The sequence below is a fragment of the Ictidomys tridecemlineatus genome, chromosome 3, assembly GCF_052094955.1.
Source record: "Ictidomys tridecemlineatus isolate mIctTri1 chromosome 3, mIctTri1.hap1, whole genome shotgun sequence".
NCBI lineage: Eukaryota > Metazoa > Chordata > Mammalia > Rodentia > Sciuridae > Ictidomys > Ictidomys tridecemlineatus.
This window is the reverse complement of record NC_135479.1, coordinates 61895563-61916434: the sequence shown is the minus strand read 5'-3', so window position 1 is coordinate 61916434 and position 20872 is coordinate 61895563. Positions and strand designations below refer to the sequence as shown.

Sequence of the window (20872 nt, the reverse complement as noted above, 5' to 3'; positions counted from 1 at the left end):
TGTGAATGAACTTTGGGAATTTGTAGTGGGAAAATTGGAAGGCCTAATGCACCTCAAGGTGCATTTTAAGTAATTAAAAATTTTCTTTCTGAGAAAATTTATCTCCACCTGTGCTAGCATACTATGGGTCCTACTAATCTGGGAAATTATAATTTGTTGACCATATTATATATATATTATATTATATATTATATGTATATTATAATTTGTTGACCAATTATAATTTGTTGGGCCATAAAGGTAGACTGAATTTAGAGCTGCAAGTTATGTTTGATAAGAATAAACATCACAAACTCTTAACCAAACTTAATAAATGTAAACATTTTTGGTTATACATACTCATACACACAGATGTATATATGTACACAAAATGTAGTTTTAAGGGAAGAATTTGCCTTCATCCCTTCTTGCTCATTATCCTAGAGTTGGTGTGTATAATTCTCATCCATATTTTTAATATGAATACATATTAAGTACTATCTGTATGTATAGGTTGAGCATTCCTAATTAAAAAATCTGAAATACTCCCTAACCCAAAACTTTTTGAGCACAACATGATGCCTGCCACAGTGGAAAATTTCACACCTGATTTCACAGAAGGGGTGGAAATCAAAACACAGGTGCATTAAGAATGCTGTATAAAATTACTTTCAGGCTGTATAAAAGATATATATGAAGAAATGGATTTTTCATGTTCAGACTTTGGTCCCATCTCCAAGATTTATTGTTATGTAAATGCAAATATTAAGAAAAAAATCTGAAATCTGAAACATTTCTGGTCCTAAGGGTACTCAATCTATATGAACATATATGGTTTGTTTTTATATTTAAAATGTGTAGGCAACTTGCTTTTCTTCTCTACATCAACTTACCCATGGGTCCTGACAAACCTATTAACAAACAATGTTGAAGTGAATATCCAGAAATGACCGCTGTGGCCTTTTGAGAATGGGGGTCACAATCCAGGTGGGAGAGAAATGACCACCAGAGGGGCCTTCCCTGAGAGACCTTCACTGAGGACTCTTCCTGAGAGTGGAGCAGAAAAAAAAAAGTTCAAAATAAACAGGGAGGAAACGTGTAAACACAGCAGCACTAGGGTGGACGGTCCACTTCTGGGGCCTAGACCTTCTCCAAGACTGGCCCAAGTGGCTTAGGGGGGGAGGAGATAAGTGGGCGGTGGCCTTGCAAGATGAGGGCGGGGCCCGAGTGGGTGCAGGGCTGGGTCAGCTAGCCCTCCCTCAAGAGTCACTTTGGGGCTTGTGGCAGCGCCTCCTGTCGGTGACCAGAAGGAAACACTGTCTTTCTCAGTCAGGTATTTATATTCTAAACAAAAAGAAAAAGAAGCGAGACTTTTCGTGGCGTAGAAAGGACGACTGATCTTGCCCAGGCCTAATTTGTGCTTTATGACACTAACCCCAATCGTCCCATTCTGCAGCTGTTCGCGAGGAAAAAAAGCCAGTCTTGACCCCGACGTGACTTGAACACGCAACCTTCTGATCTGGAGTCAGACGCGCTACCATTGCGCCACGAGGTCACAGTGAGCTGGGGACTCAGCGTCGTTAAAGGCCTCGCTCTGCCGGCTCGGCTCCCGGGTTGTGAAGGTTCGGGGTGGAACGCGCGTTGCCTCCCGGACTCCTGGGCCAGGTCAGGAAGAGCGGAGCTCAGGAGCGTCGCCTCCCGAGGGCTGGAAACTGGACGCCTCGGAGGCAACGGGGTCTGAACTGCGGCGCCGCAGCAAAGCCGTCACCTGGCGGCCGACATTCGGCTCCGCCTCCTCGGCGTCTCCGAGTGACAGGCGAGCGGATGCCGGGGGCGGGAGGAGGAACGCGGGGACGCTCTGGGCACGAAGGGATCCCCGGGCCGAGGGGACTCCGGGAAAGCGCAGTAGCTGGGGCTTTGGGGGGGCGACGTCCCGGCCTGAGGCAGAAGGGAGGCGGCCTGGGGGCGACGGGGCGGGGGGCCTGGGCAGTCGTAAGTGGTCACTCTCCGCGTCCCCGTCTTGTAAAATGGCGAAGGCCACTGTCGTGCGGGTCAAAGGACCCTGCGGCGAGGCCGCCAAGACCCGACGACATTCAGAGGCCCGGATGCGGGGCTTCCGGCAGCCCGGGCCACCTCCTCTATTGTCCCCTTAGGAGGAAAGAAACGCTGGGACAGCGGAAGGCGACGCTCAAGGCTGGCAGACCGCTGGGACCAAGAAGATGCCGGGTGTGGCGGTGCACGCCGGTAATCCCAGAGGCTGGGGAGGCCGAGGCAGGAGGATTGTGAGTTCAAAGCCAGCCTCAGCAGTTTAACGAGGCTCTCAGCAACTCAATGACCCTGTCTCAAAATAAGAAATATAAAAATGGTTTGGGGATGTGGCTCAGTGATCAAAAGATCACACACCCACATATATATTTCACATATACGTGTGTGTGTGTAAACATTTTTTTTAAAGAAAGTCAGAACGTATTTGGAAGAAAATTAAAATCATGGACAATCCCACCAGAGTATCTACTGCTACTATTTCCACTGCTGTTTCTTCTTCCAGATTTTTACCTTCTACTTATACCAAATATGGATGACCCCAATGGATGGCTCCCATACATACAGAAAAGTTATGTTTAATTTTTCACGAAGTGCCAGCATATAACCAGCACCCAAATCAAGAAAGGAGAACATTGGCATCCCCCTTCCAGTCACCTTAAATTTGTTTTTAAGATGGGATTGTATTATACACAATATTATGTTAATTTTTTACTCTTATTTTGTTTGTGTATTTGAGTTTATATTTTTCCCTGAAGTAATTTTAAAGGGCTCATTGTCCACTTTGTTGGGAGTCCTAAATTTCTCCGCATTTGGACTGTACTTTCTTTTCCCTATTAAATAGGTGAGCAAATCAACTGCTAAAGTCAACAATCCATTAAATAAGAAAGATGAAGCACTGTTCTGGTCTGTTCAAGAACACCAAAGCATCAGTCTTAATTCAGCAAATATAACACTCACAGGATCCTTTTAGAGGAGGAAAGATCTGGAATGGTACGGTTGTTTTTGGAAGGAAAAGAGGAAAGGTGCTAACCAGTGTTCTCAGTGAAGCTTGCAGGGTGGAGGGGTGTCTGCCACCTGATTTCAGAGTTTCTGGGTGTGTTCCCAGGTTGCTTCTGTCAGGCAGAGAGGAAAGGGAGAAAGGAATGGTGGCAATTTTTTGTGGTTTGTGTCCAGGTATGAGAATAGCAGGCATTTAGGATTAGCTGAGAGTCTAGAAAAGCAGGGTCCAGAGGACTCTATCTCTGTCCTTAGGGCCGAAAGATTCAGCCCAGCCCTCTGTGTGATTACTGATTCTATCTCCAGGTAACCAAAGACCTAAGTCATCTCATCATTGCATTTGATGGCCCAGAGTGAATTGGACTCTTGTGGGTGCAGGGAGTAGGGGGAGTGTATTGGAATCATATCTGGGTTGGTTATTCTCAGACTTCCTCCCCCTCTCCCCTTTGAAGGCCTCCAGCATCCACCACACAGCAAAATCACCGAAGAAGAGCCAGTGCCTCTCTCACAAAGTCAGGAGTTCAGAATCTCCTGGAAGGGAAGTCCAAAACCCAGGGAAAGATCACTGATGCTCTAATTTTAAACTCCTGCTCAGGTTGTAGACACACTTGTAATGTCTTGGCCTCTATTCTCAAATATGGAACCAAAAACTATTTTGTGTTCTATGATGTGGACATGCCATTAAACTGTAATATGATGATGTCATCCAATGAATAATTATTAAATCAAGTGACTTGCCAAAGTGTCCCTTTCAAGGGTAGAATTCTGCTTACCAGGACTAGAGGGAAGTGAGACAGGCCTGCAGTTATGCAGGGTCAAATTCTGGTGTTTTTTTGTTTTGTTTTGTTTTGTTTTTGAGGGAGGTACCAAGATTTGAACCTAGAGGTACTTAACCACTGAGCCACACCCCAGCCCTTTTAATTTTATTTTTAATTTTTTTTTTTTATTTTGAGACAAGTCCTCACTGAGTTGCTGAGGCTAGCGTTGAACTTAGGCTCCTCCTGCCTCAGCCTCATGAGCTGCTGGGATTACAGGTGTGTGCCACTGCATTTGGCTCAAATCCTGTTTTAATTAAAATTTTAGTATAGTATTTTGTTCATCAGGGATTTTTGCACTTATTTTTTAAAACTACTGCATTCCAGGCTGGGTTGTGGCTCATGGTAGAGGGCTTGCCTAGCACATGTGAGGCCCTGAGTTGGATCCTCAGAACCACATAAAAATAAATAAATAAAATAAAGGTATTGTGTCCAACTACAACTAAAAAATAATTATTAAAAAATTAATGCATCTCTTTAAGTTTAAGTCAATTGCTAGGGGTTTTAGTGGCCCCATATATTCTGCTCATTGGAGAATGTCTTAAGGCCTACCCTGTACCCCCTGATGCTTCCCACAGTTCTACCTCAGCCTAGAAATTGTTAAGAACTGTTTTCTTATTGCTCAACTTGTATATGACAACACTGAATCTTATTTTCAAAGAAGAAAAATTTCTGTAGAAGATGGAAAATTCCAAAATTAAGATCAGTCCATGTCCAATTAAATACAGAAAAAGGATGATAATTAGCAACATTGCAGGGGTGTGGGGAAATAGATATTCTCACACCAGACTGGAAAAGGATGCCAACCAATACTTTCTTTTTAGATTGTAATGTGACAACTTTTTTTAAGCCAAGCATTGTTCTAGAGAGTAGGTACTAAAGGAACAGCTGAGGATTAATGCAAAGATGAATCTCCCAAGGTTGTTTTCATCAAAATTGTGCTATAATAAAGCACCGGAGTCATCCTTCACAGCTCTGTTCAAGTTCAGCCTAGATTTCCAGGACAGTGAGGCTCGGAAGCTGATCCTGATGAGCGCTTACCTCAATGCGTGACTGTATGAATGCACAAGGAGCCTGGAATACAGGGGTGTAGTCGTGAAAACTCAAGACGGATGATGGGATGATGTCATCCGGCACATTATGAGTGGGCTGCCCCATCACCTAGAAAAACACAAATATTGGCCTCTCTGTCTCTGTTTTGTATCATCTCAGACCTGGGCAACTGCGGTATTTGTTAGCAACAAAAACTTTCCACTGTGCTCCTGTTTTCTAAAAGGCTGAACTATTCAACCTACCCAAAACTCATGAAGATGTCTTCTTTCACATTCACATAATCCTTACCTAACAAATTTCAGCCAGTGAAGCATGAGGGAAGAAGCCGTGTAGTGTGGGTTTATACCACCAACATGAAGAGCTGGACAACAGCCTGGTTCTTTTTTCTCCCATGCTGGGGATGGAGCCCAGAGCCTTGCCCCTGCTAAGCAAGTGCTTTATCTCTGAGCTACATCCCCAGCATTGCTATTGCAGGCTGAATCCCCTGGAAACATCTGCTGGAACAGCTAGTGTATTTAGGGATCATAGCGTGCAAGAGGATGAGTAGACGGGGAACTGTCAGGCTATGAGGCACAACTGGTCCAGCCTCTGCTGGCTGGTAGGAGCTTGTTAGAGGAATCCAGTGTTCCACAGAAGTGGCTCACCTTGTGCCACCACCATCTTGCTCACTCCTGAATACTGGTGACCTTACCTAACAGCTGGAGACTGTCCACTTACTGCCCTCCTATGGCTGGACAGCAAATTCTTCCTTGGAGGAAGATCTGAGCGGTGTTTCCGGAGTCTCCCACAGCATGCAATATCCAGTCCATTTTCGGATTGTCCCCTTTCTTTGTTTTCCACCCATCCTTAGTGTCCTACTGGAAGCACCTACTTGAAGTCTCACCTGTGAGTGAGTCAAACCCCCACAGGTTCCTGGAAGACAAGTCTTGAGATCAGCTTCTCCTGCCCTCCCTTCTCCCTGCTAACCTCCTTAAGGGTGGAAATGTAGCCCAAAGGAGATAAAAGGAACTCCTGTTTACACGGTGACAGAAAAGTCCCAACAGGGGACAACTTCCACTTTCAGAAGGAAACTGGTGGAACATTTTTTATTTTTTGCTGCTCAGAGGGAAGCCAACATCCTCCAACACACACACACACACACACACACACACACACACACACACACACAGAGAGAGAGCATGTGCTCTACCACTGAGCAACACTCCCAACCCCAAACATTTTGGATTTTTATCACAAATAGAAAGTTGATGTGGATTTGGTGGCAGCCCCAGGCAGAGAGTCGCCACCAAGTTACACCTCCTTATAAACCGACAAAAAGCCCACTCAGAAACCCATAGGGAGATGGAAGCTGAGTTTGGCTGCTATAAAGAGGTTGAAAAAAAAATGCAGATTTGAGGACTTTGTGAACTTTAGTCATTTATATTTTCATGATGTTTTTATTGGATGCCAGAAATATTCATTCCTGGGATTGTGTTCTGCTCTTAAAAAAAATATATATATATATATAGGGAAATCCAAAAATGTCGCTCCATTTTCCTTCTCAGTCCGTCCGCCTTTTAAAGCTCCTGTGACCTATTGAGCTTTGTTTTTTTTCTGAGTTCATGGTTCAGTTTAAACCCACATAAATCTGTCTGTGCTGTATTTTGGATCTAGACTATTTTCCAAAGGCTCCTGTGTTACGGGCTTGGTCCCCAACTGCGGCATTCCTGGGAAGTAGTGGAGCCTTCAGGAGGTACAGCCTTGTGGAAGGAAGTTAGGTCACTGGGGACAAAGTTGAAGGAGCTATTGGGACCCTTCCTATTCTCTTCCTGTGTCTCTCTTTGCTTTCAGGTTTCCATGAGGTAAACAGGCCTCCTCTGCCACATACTTCCACTGTGATGTAGCAAGCCACCACAGGCCCAAGGCAATGGGTCCAAATGACCATGAGCTGAAGGCTCTGAAACCAAAATCCAAAACTAAACTTTCCTCCTTTCACCTTGATTATGTCAGGTATTTGTTACAGCAACGGAAAGCTAACAGGCTGTCTGATTAGAAGATTGTCATGTATGTCTCATGGTCTTGCGACACTGGAGCAGTCTGGATGCCTTTTACACTGGAGAAATGGAATGTCGGAAACAGAATTCTGTGTTGCAGAAACAGCTGTGGGTACAGCCAGCAGGGGCAAGGGTCCTATTCAGCCAATCCTTATATGACAATGTGACTCCATTTGTCTTTGCCCCATCCATGTGATTATTTTGGCTGAACTTTGTCTCTGGAGATGTCTTTCAGACTGGAGATCTGGGCTCAGCACTTCATTAAGCCCAGAAGGCCATACTTCCTAATGCCAGCACATTACAGCTGATGGTGTGGTTGAGTGGGTGGAGGCTACATGAAGAGAGGCCTCAGTGGCAGACAGAACTCTGTAATTCCATGAGGAACATGATGCTTTTTTGAACCCATATGCTGTCTTCCAACCTGATACATGATTTTAACTATAAAGGGACAGACTTTTCCTTATTTTTTTTTATCAGAATTGAAGGACCTAGAATATCTTCAGCCATATACACAAGGGCTACTGTGAGAAGATCCACTCTCCCCCAAAAATGTGGTAGCGAGTATCCAGAGTGACAGATGTCAGGACAGGGCTTCAAATCTGTCCTTCCTAGCTACTTTAACTATATGACTTTGGATAGGTCACCGAATGTTTTTTTCCTACAATCTTCTTAACACTGACTTGTTGTGATGATTAAGGAAATTTATGGGTTGCAGAGAGAACAATTATTTGTTTCCTAATCAGTGTGACTATCAGGTACTCACAGATATGTCCAATTTTAGGACTTAAGCTGCCTTAGGATGTAGGGGTAGGATGTATAATTTAACCTACCTTCTCTCCAAGCATGAGTAGTAACTAAGTTTGCTGTTAATACTTACAATGGAGTCACATAAGCCCAAGACAGCCATGGTGAGGGTGGTCCCTTTTCCATGTTACTTTCTCATACTGTTGGTTTTCTTCTCTTTTTACATCTCTTTCTCTAACACATTTGTTTTTCTCTGGTTAGGTCACATGGGGTCCAGTCTAACTACTTTAATTGCCTGCCCTTCATATCCATATCATGTAGAATCCTTGGGGTAGTTTGTGGATGTATAAATTGGGGAATAGTCTCTACAAAAGGATTCATGAATCTACTGCATGGCCTGCAAACTCAGATCTTTGCCATTTTGTCAATTCCCTTTTACTGATAACGTACTATGCCCCCAGCATTATATTTTACATACATTATTTAATCTTCACAACCAATTTATTTTTTAGTTCTCTCAATGTAGTTTTAACTTCTTTGATGGTCTTTATTTGTCTCCATTCTGTATGGAATAACTTCCTTTGAAGAGCCTTTTGCTGTTCCCCTCCTCCCACCATGAGGTTTTTTTGCTTTGAGCTTCCATTCACATTTTTTTTTTTTTTTTGATGGGGGATGGTACTGGGGATTGAACTCAGGGGCACTCGACCACTGAGCCACATCTCCAGCCCTATTTTGTATTTTCTTATTTAAAGACAGGGTCTCACTGAGTTGCTTAGTGCCTTGCCATTGCTAATGCTGGCTTTGAACTTGCGATCCTCCTTCCTCTGCTGCTGAGATTACAGATGTTCACCACCGCTCCCAGCTCCACTCATATCTTAACAGTATTCAAGGATTCTTGCGTCTTTATGGAGCTATTTTTGAACAATTTTAAATCTCTTGTTCAGACAACTAATATCTTCTTTTTCTGGGAGGAAGTGTTCCTAAGAATAAAATAGTAATAATTATTATTATGCTGGGGATTGAACCCAGGGCCTGGCACAAGCTAGACAGGTGCTCCACCACTGAGCTACCTCACCAGCCCCAAAACTATTCTTATTACTAATAATAATAGGAATAGTATAGATTCCCCAAAGTACTTGAAGTAATAATAATACTATTACAAGTGATAATAGTAATAGTATAGGCTCCACAAAACACTTCATGAAAATCTGACCCAGTATTTAGGAATCCATGACCCTCCCAACTACAGCCGGTCCAGCAGTGGTAGGGGGTACCTGGAATTGAACTCAGAGGTACTCGACCGCAGCAGATCGTGTAGATTCCTTGTGGTAGTTTATAGATGTGTAAATTGGGGCATCTTCTCTACAAAATGATTCATGAATCTATTGCATGGCCTGGAAACCACAGCAGTTCTTTAAAGGAAAAAGGTGCACTCTCTACACCTCTAGGATCTGGAGATTCTTCTGAGCCCTATTTTGAGGGTTTTTTTTTTAATTGATTAAAAAAAAAAATGACAGCGGAATGCATTACAATTCTTATTACACGTGTACAGCACAATTTTTCATATCTCCGGTTATATATAAAGTATGTTCACACCAATTCGTGTCTTCATACATGTACTTTGGATAATGATGTCCATCACATTCCACCCACCCTTGCTAATCCCCTGCCCCCTCCCTTTCCCTCCCTTCCCTCCTCCCTATCTAGAATTCATCTAATCCTCCCATGCTCCCTCTCCCAACCTCACTATGTGTCAGCCTCTTTATACCAGAGAAAACATTTGGCATTTGTTTTTTTGGGAATGGCTAATTTCACTTAGCATTATCTTCTCCAACACCATCCATTTACCTTCAAATGCCCTGATTTTATTCTCTTTTAATGCTGAGTAAAATTCCATTGTGTATATAGGCCACATTTTTTAATATATTTTTTAGAGAAAGAGAGAGAGAGAGAATTTTAATATTTATTTATTATTATTATTATTATTTTTAGTTTTCAGCTGACACAACATCTTTATTTGTACGTGGTGCTGAGGATTGAACCAGGGCCGCACGCCCACCAGGCGAGCACGCTACCGCTTGAGCCACATCCCCAGCCCCACATTTTTTTTAATCCATTCATCCACTGAAGGGCATCTAGGTTGGCTCCACAGTTTAGCTATTGTGAATTGTGCTGCTATAAACACTGATGTGGCTGTGTCCCTGTAGTATGCTGTTTTTAAGTCTTTGGGGGTATAGACGGAGGAGAGGGATAGCTGGGTCAAATATTTTGAGTTTTAATGTCTCTTTGCCTTGAAGTCAAGAAGGCTGCCTCTCTGGTCTATCCAAAGGGTCTATAAATGCTGGTATTCCAAGACCTGTCTAGTTCCCCCTTCTCCTTGTTTTCCTCTGCAGAGCATGGTCCTCAATTATTTTGGTTCTCGTACTCCCCGTTCTGTTTCTCTAATCGATGTTTCCAGAGGTTCCACGGTTTCAGACTATATATTCCAGAAGCTTTGGAGATGCTCAGCTAGACAAAGACCTTTATCAAGGCTGTTTGTCCCTGAACTGGATGGAGGCTTCGCATTAAATGAGGCACTGCTACATGGCATCTGTCCTTCCTGCAGTATGTCAGCTCCTTGAGGCTGCCATACCACTGTGGCTACTTAGGCCAGGGGCTACACAGCCACAAAAGGAGAAAAACGCAGGGGAGCTAGCTGGATGGGTAGGCAGGTTCTCCTCAAGAGTCGGCCCTTGTGCAGGAGGGAAGACATGGTCCTGGCCATATGTGTGATGAGGCCAAGTCTGCGCCTCGGGCCCAGGTGACCTAGCACAGGTGGTTGGGATTGGTCCTCGCAGAAACAGAGGCAGTGGCTGAGCCTCCTATAGGTGGACTCTGTACAATTCTGGCCTTAGCCCTGCTCCGCACCCAACCAGACAATCCCGGCTGAGGCTCCTTGGGAGTCACAAGGGTATGTCTCTGGTGCTGGCACCACCTCAAGTACTCGTCTAGAAATCCCTTTGCCCGGAGAAGTGACTGATCCTGTGACAGTCCTACCGGCTTCCAGCTCTGGCCTCCCTCTTGTCCTGTCACACCTATCCTTCCTCCATTCTGGAATCCGATGACTCACGACTTACAGGAGAGAATATTAGAGTCGAGGGAGTGATCTGTCCATCATAACGCCACCCATGGGAGGAGGGACAGCTCCTCAAACCTGGTGGACAAGCCCTGAGTTGCCTCCCACAGCCTGGGGCTTCCAAGAGGTCCCCCACGCAGCTTAGAGACCCGGAACCCCTGCACCGAGTGGGTCACACCTGTATTCCCCTAGCTCTCCTGATCATGTCCCTTCCACAGCCCTGCTCTCCCAACGCTTGGGTTTTGCTGGTGGCAAAAAACAAAACAAAACAAAAAAAAAACCAGCCTCCAAAGTCACAGCCTGGTGCCCCAAACCTCAGCTGTATTTCAAGGGAATGTAGGAAGGGTAATATTGAAGGCCAAATCCTTCAGACGCTGGTCTTAAGAACTAGAACATCAGTTTCTGGGATCTTTTCCGCGTGTAGGTGATCGTTATCCTTGCTTTTGTAATGCAACTACTGCCTTTAAAAAAAAATTATTGCTTTGAAATATCCAACAATACATTGAATTTTTAAATAAGCCTTCAATCTTACACATAAATGGCTTCATGCTTTATGATTTCTGGGCCTTGTTTCTATGGCTCAAGGTTAGATTTGGGAGATTCTTTTTTTTCTTTTTTGCTGTTTTACATGTGCCAGTGTTTCTCCATTTTTCTGATGAACACTTTGTTGGTTTCTATTTTGGGGTAAGTACAAGCCGTGCTTCTCTGAACAGAATTGGTCCAGATCTCCTCTGGCATATGTGCAAGGACTGGGATTGCTGGGTCAGCGGGCAAGCCTACACAGTGGATCACATGTGAGTGCCTTCCAACACATTTGCAGCAGTCACGGCTTCAGCCTTCTTCACTCTCTCGCAGATGTTTATTGACGTCTTACCCGGTAGGGGGCGCTGAGCACTTTCTCCTTTACCCTGAGTCACACAGTTTCCTATATCTGTTTCCTAATCTAGGAAATGATAGCACGATTGGTACCTGTCCCATCTTACCCCCACTTTCCCCTCTCAGGGCAGAGTCCAAAGACATTCCCACCCCTCTCCCACCTTCCCCACATCTTTACTCAGTCTTTATTGCTTAGTTCATGGATCTGCATTTGTTTCTCATTTTTTTCCTTGTTGCCTTCATGGAATTTTGAAGAAAAGAAGTGGAAGAGTCAAATTTATGCTTACCACCTGCAAGCCAGAATACCTTGGAAAACATTTTTTTTAAAAATGTGGCTTGTCAATCTAATCCTAAGCCTACTAAGGGTAGGCTTCCAAATGCAGCTCTGTGTTATTTTTAAAAAAAGCTTTCCCAAGTGTAAAGCCTTAACTAGGGCTGGGTTGTGGCTCAGCGGTAGAGCACTTGCCCAGCAAGTGCTAGGCCCCGGGTTTGATCCTTAGCACCCTATGAAAATAAATAAAATAAAATAAAGATATTGTGTCCAACTACAACTAAAAAATAAATTAAAAAACAAACAAAAAAAACCACCCCTTAACTAGAAACCCTGTTTTGTGCTGGAAAGTGAACCTAGAGACTCTAGAGGGCGCTGCATTCCTTGGTTTGTGGACCCTTCGTCACATCATTCTAATGGCTTGCTTCTGTGGTGACCTCTTAATGTGTTTTCTGGGATGATGCAGGAAAATCTCAAGATCCTAACTTAATCGCATCTGCAAATTCCCTTTTGCCATATAAAATAACATTCTCAAATTCTGGGGATTACCCTTTGAATTTTGGGGGAGATCATTATTCAGCTGATCACAATGAGTTAGGAAACTTATTTACATTCTCAAGGTCTTCTCCAGCCATTTTCGTATGCAGGTGAGTCTTGCTTCATCTTTCAGAATTCCTTAGGGGGTGTATTTCTCATTCTGTATCTGAAGTCTGGTTTGTAATCTATTTTCAGCGACTCAAATAATTGTGCTCTTATGTTAAATTATCCTTTTATAGATAATATATTTTCTTGAGTGAAATGTTCACTGAATAATCAGAAGTCTCCTACTTGGCTCTTTTTTTCACTGCAGGTGGGAATAAAGTAATAAAAAACACCTTCACTATTCTGATTCATATTTTCTGTCACCAATTCTGATACATTTCTGGTTTTCCAACAGGGATTCTGTGGGTGGCAAGATGATGCTGGCCATGTGAAATATGAGCATTTGTGTCATGTGAGTCTAGATTCATTTATTGAATTTTTATCACATTAGGGCCAGTATCAGGTCTTAATTTCACCATTTAATTTAATTTATGCCTTTAAAGAGCCCAGTTAGGGCACACCCATATAAAATCTCTGCCTCCAAACACACTGTCACTCCGAGGTACTGGTGATTAGGGGTTTCAGTATATGAATTTGAGGGAAACACAATTCAGTCCATAACATAGAAAACTTGTTTTTTAGTAAATATATAACCAGTGTTGAGATTTGAACTCAAATCCATCTTCTAACTCATGCTTATAACTTGTTTATCTTCTTGCTATCTTTTTGGCACCTGAAGTTCTACTTAGGATTATTCATTTCTTCTCATTTATACACTTCCTGTCTCATGAAAAGAAATCCCCTGTGACTTGAGCATGCTCCTGTAGAATCCTGCCTAAAATGGATTATAACTCAAGCTTGATACCAGCAGCAGTGGGGGACAACAATTCATAAACTTTCCAGAGTGGCTCTGTGACCTAAAACTTAATTAAAATTGTCTGTCAGTATCTGTGCGGGTTGGTTCCAAGATCCTGTCCCCAGGATACTAAAATCTGCTAGTCTCCAGGCACCTCCACAGTTCTCCTGTACCCACAGAGATGTACCTGTCTAATTGCTTATAACTCATGAACTCCTCCCGTCAACTTTAAATCATCTCTAGATTACTTGCACACTCTCATATAATGGAAAGGTTATGTAAATAATATGACACTGCATTGTTTAGGGAATAAGGACAAGGAAAATAATCTGTAAAATAACTTTTTCCCTGAATATTTTCTATCTGCCGTTGGTTAACTTCTCACACGCAAAACTGGAGAACAGGGAGGACTGACTGTACAGTTGCGTTGGAAGAGCCTTGAGGAAATGATCCAGATAAGACTTCAGCAGGGTGAAATTCACACACTGAAATTTTCACATATTCAAAGCGTCCAATCAGCTCTGTGTTCTCACCAAGAAGAACCACGACACCTCCAAGGAAAGTTTCTCTGAAAGACACCAGCTCAAGCACAAAACTATACAGCAACATTCGCCTGGTCTCAGAAAGTTAACCCATGCCAAATTATGCTGGGAAGATAGGAGGAGAAGGTCACAGGCGTGCAGTGGTTTGCCACCAAAATGAATTTGATTGAGAAATGTGGAGAAAGTACCTCCAAAGGGTCTGCCAAGGAAGTTGTGTGTGGATGGCAGAGATGAGGGGGGAGAGGATAGAGACAGGACATCATCCGTCTCAACGAAGGTTATAGTTTAATTTTATTTTTATACTCTTTAAAAATTTGATTACAGTGTAAAAGAAATAAAGAGTTAAAAAGTATCCGACTGCATAGGTTGTTGAGTAATGATGCTGATTTATACTTAAAAAGCACTCAAGTTCGTACACTTTTCTAGTGATTTTTCCTTAACTTCATTTTAATCTGATTGGAATAGAAATGGGGGCGGGGAGCATGTATAAATGCAGACAGGGAAAAATACTGAGAGCTTTGAAAATGTAAAAAAAATCTTCTTATTGTATAATTGTGCTCTGCAGTGATTCCCACCCCTGCAGTGTTTCACATTAACCATCGCCTCACTCTCGAATTTGTTTTATGGTGTTGATCTAACCATTCTAAGATTGGTTCTACCCCTACCATATGCTGTCCAGACATTGTACTTGGAGGGAGTTGGGCTGCTTGGTGTCCTCCAGCTCTTTTTCCTCTCCCTGGGGGTGATGAACCACCAGTTGGTTTGGAGGATGTGGAGGATGAAGCATTCATTGGGCCAAAGATGATTATTCTCCCACCTTGAAGTCTAACAGACTGTGTCTTGCTAGGTTTGAGAGTTGCTCGGGACCCATTAGCCCACTCTTCCTTCTGGTTTCTCCCTTTCAGCATGGGAACACTGTGCCTAGGCTTGTTCCACCATGGTAGTTTAGAAGCACATAAAAACCAAACACATTTGTTTGGTTTCAGGAGCTCACAGGTGGAGAGGAATTTTGTCTCAGGATGAATTGTACATCAGATCTCACTCATTGAATGTAGATGATATTTCATTGAGACTTGGGACTTCAGTATTGATGGTCACTTGCTCTGGGGGAGTCTTGAGGGTGGGGGCTGCTGTGTGCAGAGCAATGGTGAGTTCTAGGAAGGTGAGCCTTTGGGCTGAGAGTCTGCACCAGGTGGGGAGCTTGTCATCACTCACAGTGGGGAGCTTATGTACCAGGGATGTCTTCAGGCCAGAGCTTCACCTTCAGTATTCTGGAAGGCAACACTGGGTTTAGCCTGGAAACCATTAGCCCTGGAGGTCCTTAGAAAGAAGGGGAGGCGTGACTTCTAGACCTGCCAGCCCCAGTTGCTCTCCCCCATTCTTACCCAGCAGGGTGACTCTTCACACCCATATCAGTGGACTGGACCTTTGATACTGATTCCTGCTGTTAGGTGAGGAACAAATAATGGCTGTGCCAAGGAACTTCTGAGAAAAATCTCAGAGTAGAACTGAAAATACTTTACCTTCTTCTCCTATCGCTGTTGGATCCTGTCTGTGCTGGAGGCTGAAGACACTCTACAACCCCACCCCCGACCCCCAACTCTCCTGTACCCACAGAGGTGTACCTGCACAGAACAAATGGCCTTCCCTCCTCCTGGCAGTTTCTCATGATTGTAAGTCTGCTGGGTCCTGGGTTCCTCCTTTGCCTCCGTGTTTTCAGGGACAGATTGTATGGACAGAGGCAGCAGTTTCTGCTAGTGCTCCACACTGGGAAGATTCAAGCCTCTTCTTGGTGTGCTCAACTCAGTTTAATAAAGCACACCTTGATGACATCTCTGACAAGTATGGGGTCCCTGAGATGTGTGGCTCTTGAACCCCACTCTCAGAGAACTCCAGAATGATTCTGTGGCCTCCTCCTTGCTCCAGAACTCAGTCGGCACTCCACCCAATGACCCCCACCTTCCTCCAGAAGCCATGTGCTCCAAGCCCATTCCTGACCCTCCTGGGCTCAGGCAGCTTTCAGTTCTCTGCTGACTCTCACCTGAGTTGCAGACACATTTGCAACCTTGAGGACTCTGTTGGAAGCTCATGGTCACTGCCTGGCTTCTGCCTCTCAGCTCAGCTTTGCCACCACTGCTCCCATGCTTTGCCTATACCAACCTTGCTAGTCTCCAGGCACCTCCACTAAGTCCCCTCTCTTCCTTGACCCTAGCCTCAGCTGAAGTCCTGACACCTCATCTCCCAGCACCCATGTCCAGGAGCTTTTACTCACTGGGAATTCCTGGAGCCTAGGATTATACGTAGAATTCCCTGAGATTTCCACAACTAGGTACAAGTAACATCCTCATTCCCAAATCCAAAAATCCCAAATGCTCCAAAATCCAGAACATTTTTGAATACTGGTAAGATTCCACAGTGGAAAAATCCCACACCTGCTTTCATGTGATAGGTTGCATTCAAATGCAAGTGCACTAAAATTATTATATAAACTTACTTTCAGGCTGTGTATATAAGATGTATGTGAAACAGATGGATTTTTGTGTTTGGACTTGGGTGCTATCCGTTATGTATAGGCAGATATTCCCAAACCTGAAAAGATCTGAAATCCAAATACTTCTGGCCCCAAGTATTTTGGATAAAGACCAGTCAGCCTCTACTTGTATGAGGGGGAAGTTTTCTGGCTGTCATATCATGTGACTTCTGCTCAGTGTGTAACCAGGTCCAACTCAGCTTTCGATGGTCAGAAGAGAATCCAAAAGGAGCTGGCCTTTAGGGTTCTGGTTTGGTTCATCTCACTGATTTCTCTGTGTTCTCGAACAACTGTTTCCTTCTCTTTTGATTTCATGAGTTAGTCCGTTTTTCATATGCCGTGATCCAAATACTTGACAAGAACGATTCAGAGGAGGAGAAGTTTATTTTGGCTCAGGGTTTCAAAGATCTCAGTCCAAGGTCAGCCAACTCCATTACTCTGAGCTCAACAGGAGGCAGGACACCATAGTAGAAAGGTTTGGCAGAGGAAAGCTGGGAAGCAGAAGGGGAGGAAGGTGCCAGGAATAAAATATAGTCCAAGGCCACACCCTTAGTGACCTACTGCCTCCAGCCATGCCCCACCTGCCTGTTGTTTTGACATAGAGACTCTCCATGATTCTTCCAGATTCTGTGGTCCTCTGGTCAACATCTTTGTTGAGGAGGCCAGCTGATCAGGAGGTCCCTGTTAATTTTCAGGAAGACTCAATCTTACTCACTGCTAACTCCTGGAGACAATGTAGCCCCAGGCAGATATCAAAATCCCCGAAGCACTTTCTAGTAGCACCATCTTAATGAGGTTGATGAGAATCCAGTTTCTCATGGCTGCCACTCGCACTTCTTCTTTCACCTCCTCTGAAGTGGGCACCCATATCCCCTGTGCAAAAGGATTTCCTAGAAGGAAGGAAGGAAGGAAGGAAAGAGGGAGGGAGGAAGGGAGACAGGGAGGGAGGGAGACAGATGGGGAGGGAGGGAGGGAGGAAGGGAGACAGGGAGGGAGGGAGACAGATGGGGAGGGAGGGAGGGAGGAAGGGAGACTGGGAGGGAGGGAGACAGATGGGGAGGGAGGGAGGGAGGAAGGGAGACAGGGAGGGAGGGAGACAGATGGGGAGGGAGGGAGGGAGGAAGGGAGGGAAGAAGGGAGGGTGGGAGGAAGGGAGAGAGGGAGACAGGGAGGGAGGAAGGGGAAAGGGAAAATGATTTCCTGCCTGAGCTGCTGCGAATGTTTTTGGCTTGTGGCCTTCATCTGTCAACCCACCTGACTGTACTCTCATTTCCTTCAGCAACACCCATCCAGTGGGAGACTGCTCTAGTTTGGATCTAGAAAGTCTCCCAAAGACCTGTGTGTTAAAGGCTTGGCTCCCAGTTTGGTACTATTGGGACACAATGGAACTTGTGAGGTGGGGCCTCGTTGGAGGTCTTCAGGTCATTGCAGGTTTGTTCTTGAAAGGGATGGTGGGATTCAGATTTTTTTTCTTTCTTTCTGTCTTTTGCTTCTTTTGTGAGGTAAGTGATTTTGCTCTACCATGTACTTCTGCCATGATGTGCTATCACTGCCCCAAAGTAGTAGGGTCCCCTGAACATGAACTCAATCCTCTAAAACTGTGAGCCAAAATAAACCTTTTCACTCTATAAATTGACATCTCAGGTGTTTGTTTTAGCAACAGAAAGCTAACACAGGGTTTATACAACCCTCTTCCTCCAACTCAGGCCGACTCTGAAGGGCGCTTCCCAGTGTCAGAGGAATCCTTGGATTGGGCTCGGGCCTTCATCGTCATGCTGCCAGTTCCTCCCTGTGGTTATTTGTATCTTAAATGATCACAAAGGCCCACGGGTTGGAGGTTTGGCTTCTAGCTGATGGTGCTCTTGGCAGGTGATAGAATCTTTTGGGGCAAGATCCTAGTAGAAGAAGTGAGGCCATTGGGTGTATTTCCTTGAAGAGGGCATTGGGACCCTGGTCTCTTTTTCTTTCTCTCTGCTTTCATGACACCATGAAGTAAACAACTTTGCTCTACCATGTGCTCCCCATGTGTTCTCCATCACGTTGTGCTTCCTTCCCCACAGGCCCAAAAGCAATGGAGTCAGCTGACCATAATCTGAAACTATGAGCCAAATGAACCTTTCTTCATTTTATTTTGTTTTTCTCAGGCGTTTTGTCACAGTCACACACAAAGCTGAATATAACACATTGCCTTTTCCTTATCTCCTGCTTCCATTCTTTCCCTTCTATGGGTGATGACCCCAGAATGCCCCTTAATAAACCTGCACACCAACTAACCTCTGTCTCAGAAAGTGTTTTTGGGAAACCCAATCTGTGACCATTGGTGCTAGTAGTTTGAGAAGGAAAAGACTAAGATAGGATTTTTGGCTTTGGATCACTGATTGCCTGGCTGGTAGAAAGACCCATCACTGGAAATAGATGGAGTCTGTACACGCCCTGGCACATGTACAGTTGTTAAGAAGTCACTGGTGATAGATGCACAATTGGAAAAGTCGGGAGAGTGGGATGAGGGTGACCCTAACTAAACCGAGAATAATTAACCGACAATTTAAAACTAAGTGAGAAAGCTAGGGGATCCCCTTGATAACATGTAAAGTGACTAGAACACAGAGAAGGCCCAGGACCAGGACCAGGACTTAATCATGAGTAAAAGAGCCCAAAGAAGGATTCCTCCTCCAGACAGGTCTGCCACACCAAGCTGGTGTGCCAATTGAGAAACAATACAACTGTGACACGTGGATGGAACTGGATGGACCTCAAAACCTCGAATCATCGGATTTCTCTGAACCCTCGGAGCTCGCAGAACTGGCTCCCCATTCTTTCTTGCAGAGACCACTCCCTCAAGAAATCACAGCACCCATCTCAGTTCTCCCAGCCAGTTGGCCAGAAATTAGGATTAAGTCACATTAGCACCCAACTGGGCGTGTGCTAGTCTGAAATGGGACTATGACTCAAAGGAGCTACAAGACCTACTGTTGAGAACCACAGCCGAAGAGGCCCCAGTAAACTTCCAGCTGCCAACTGATTGGCTCCTCTTCAGTGATGCTCATTGGGCTGTTTCCCCGCCCTTTCAGACTACTGAGCTGCTCATTGGGGGACTTTTTTGGCTCTGCCCACTGCGACCCCGCTAATCGGCCTCAAGAGCAGGAGGAGTGGAGGAGGTGGAGAGGCTTGTGGGAAGTCGTTGGTGGCAGTTGGGCTCTGAGGGAATTCCTGAAGAGCTGTGTGGTGCAGTGTGTGTGTTCTAAAAATAAAGTTCGTTTCTGCTTGATAAGTGGCTCCTGAATTGTGCCCAGCCAGACTGCGGCAACCTACTCCACAGGGACCAATAGGAACTGGGAAAGATTGTACAACAGGGTCTGAGGGCCCATGTCAAGGGCTGGGAGAACAGTTGAAAAAAAAAACAGGGTGCAAACACTTTTCTGAAGATATGATTATCCATCCTGAAGGACCCCCAGGCTAAGGTGCCCACATGTCACTACGTTGGTACCTAGAAGCATTAAAGAAGTGATCCCCAATGTGAAGGAGGTAAAAAGGCCCTGGTGGCCAAGTCAGGTGGTGGAAGAAGGAGTTAAAAGTCTCAGTGACATGGACGTGTTCCTGTGAACAACACCACATGAGGCTGGAAAACCCCAGGCTCTGTTGCTCCCCAGAGGTCTCAGAAGATTTGCCACTTACCAACACAGCCAGGAGTTTGCCAGGGAGAGATCCCAGCACTGCAGGCCTGTCAGGTAATTCCACTTAGATCCCACCTGAGAGAAATGAGGATGTGCCCACAAAAACCTTGTCCATGAACATTCTTAATGTCACTGTTCATAATATCCAAAGGTAAAAAACCACCCAAATGTCCATCAGCTGACAAAATGAACCAAATGACATCTATCCACATAAGAAATGTCAATCAGACATAGAAAGGAATGAAGTGCTGACACACACGACAATATGAACGATCCTTGAAAAGGTTATGCCAAGGTAAGAAGGCTGTCAATCAACGTGGATCACATGTACATGACTCCAAAAGTCCATCAGCGGCAAATCCATAGAGACACGTTTTAGTCTGCTTTTTTTTTTTCACTGCTGTGACAAAAAGATCTGATCAGAACATTTTGAGGGAAGAAAAGTTTATTTGAAGGCTCACGGTTTCAGAGGTCTTGGTCCACAGGAGGCTGACTCCATTCCTTGGGGCTTGAGGTGAGGCTGAACATCATGGAGGAAGAGTGTGGTGGAGGGAAGCAGCTCACATGATGATCAGGAAGCAGAGAGACTCCACTTGCCAGATACAAATATATACCCCAAAGCCACGCCCCCAATGCCCCAGCCACACCCTCCCGGCCTTCAGTTACCACTCAATCTCATGAGGTGATTAATTCATTGATTTGGTTAAGGCTCTCACAACCCAATCATTTCTGAACCCTCTCTCATTGTCTTACATGGGAG

At 44.7% G+C, this 20872-nt stretch overlaps 1 long non-coding RNA gene and 1 other non-coding gene across 4 annotated transcripts; one reads left to right on the top strand and one right to left on the bottom strand.

Annotated features, from left to right (window-relative positions):
* Nucleotides 1-1200: 1200 nt before the first annotated feature.
* LOC144376194 (uncharacterized) lies at nucleotides 1201-2742 on the top strand. Of its 3 annotated transcripts, XR_013436401.1 has the most exons (4): nucleotides 1201-1312; nucleotides 1436-1795; nucleotides 2133-2261; nucleotides 2528-2742. It is a non-coding gene; the product is annotated as an uncharacterized LOC144376194 (long non-coding RNA). The 3 variants fall into 3 exon arrangements; XR_013436400.1 differs by lacking the exons at nucleotides 1201-1312; nucleotides 1436-1795 and having other exon boundaries at nucleotides 1802-2223; XR_013436399.1 differs by lacking the exons at nucleotides 1201-1312; nucleotides 1436-1795 and having other exon boundaries at nucleotides 1802-2261.
* Trnaw-cca (transfer RNA tryptophan (anticodon CCA)) lies at nucleotides 1463-1534 on the bottom strand. Its single transcript has one exon. It is a non-coding gene; the product is annotated as a tRNA-Trp (tRNA).
* Nucleotides 2743-20872: the final 18130 nt, after the last annotated feature.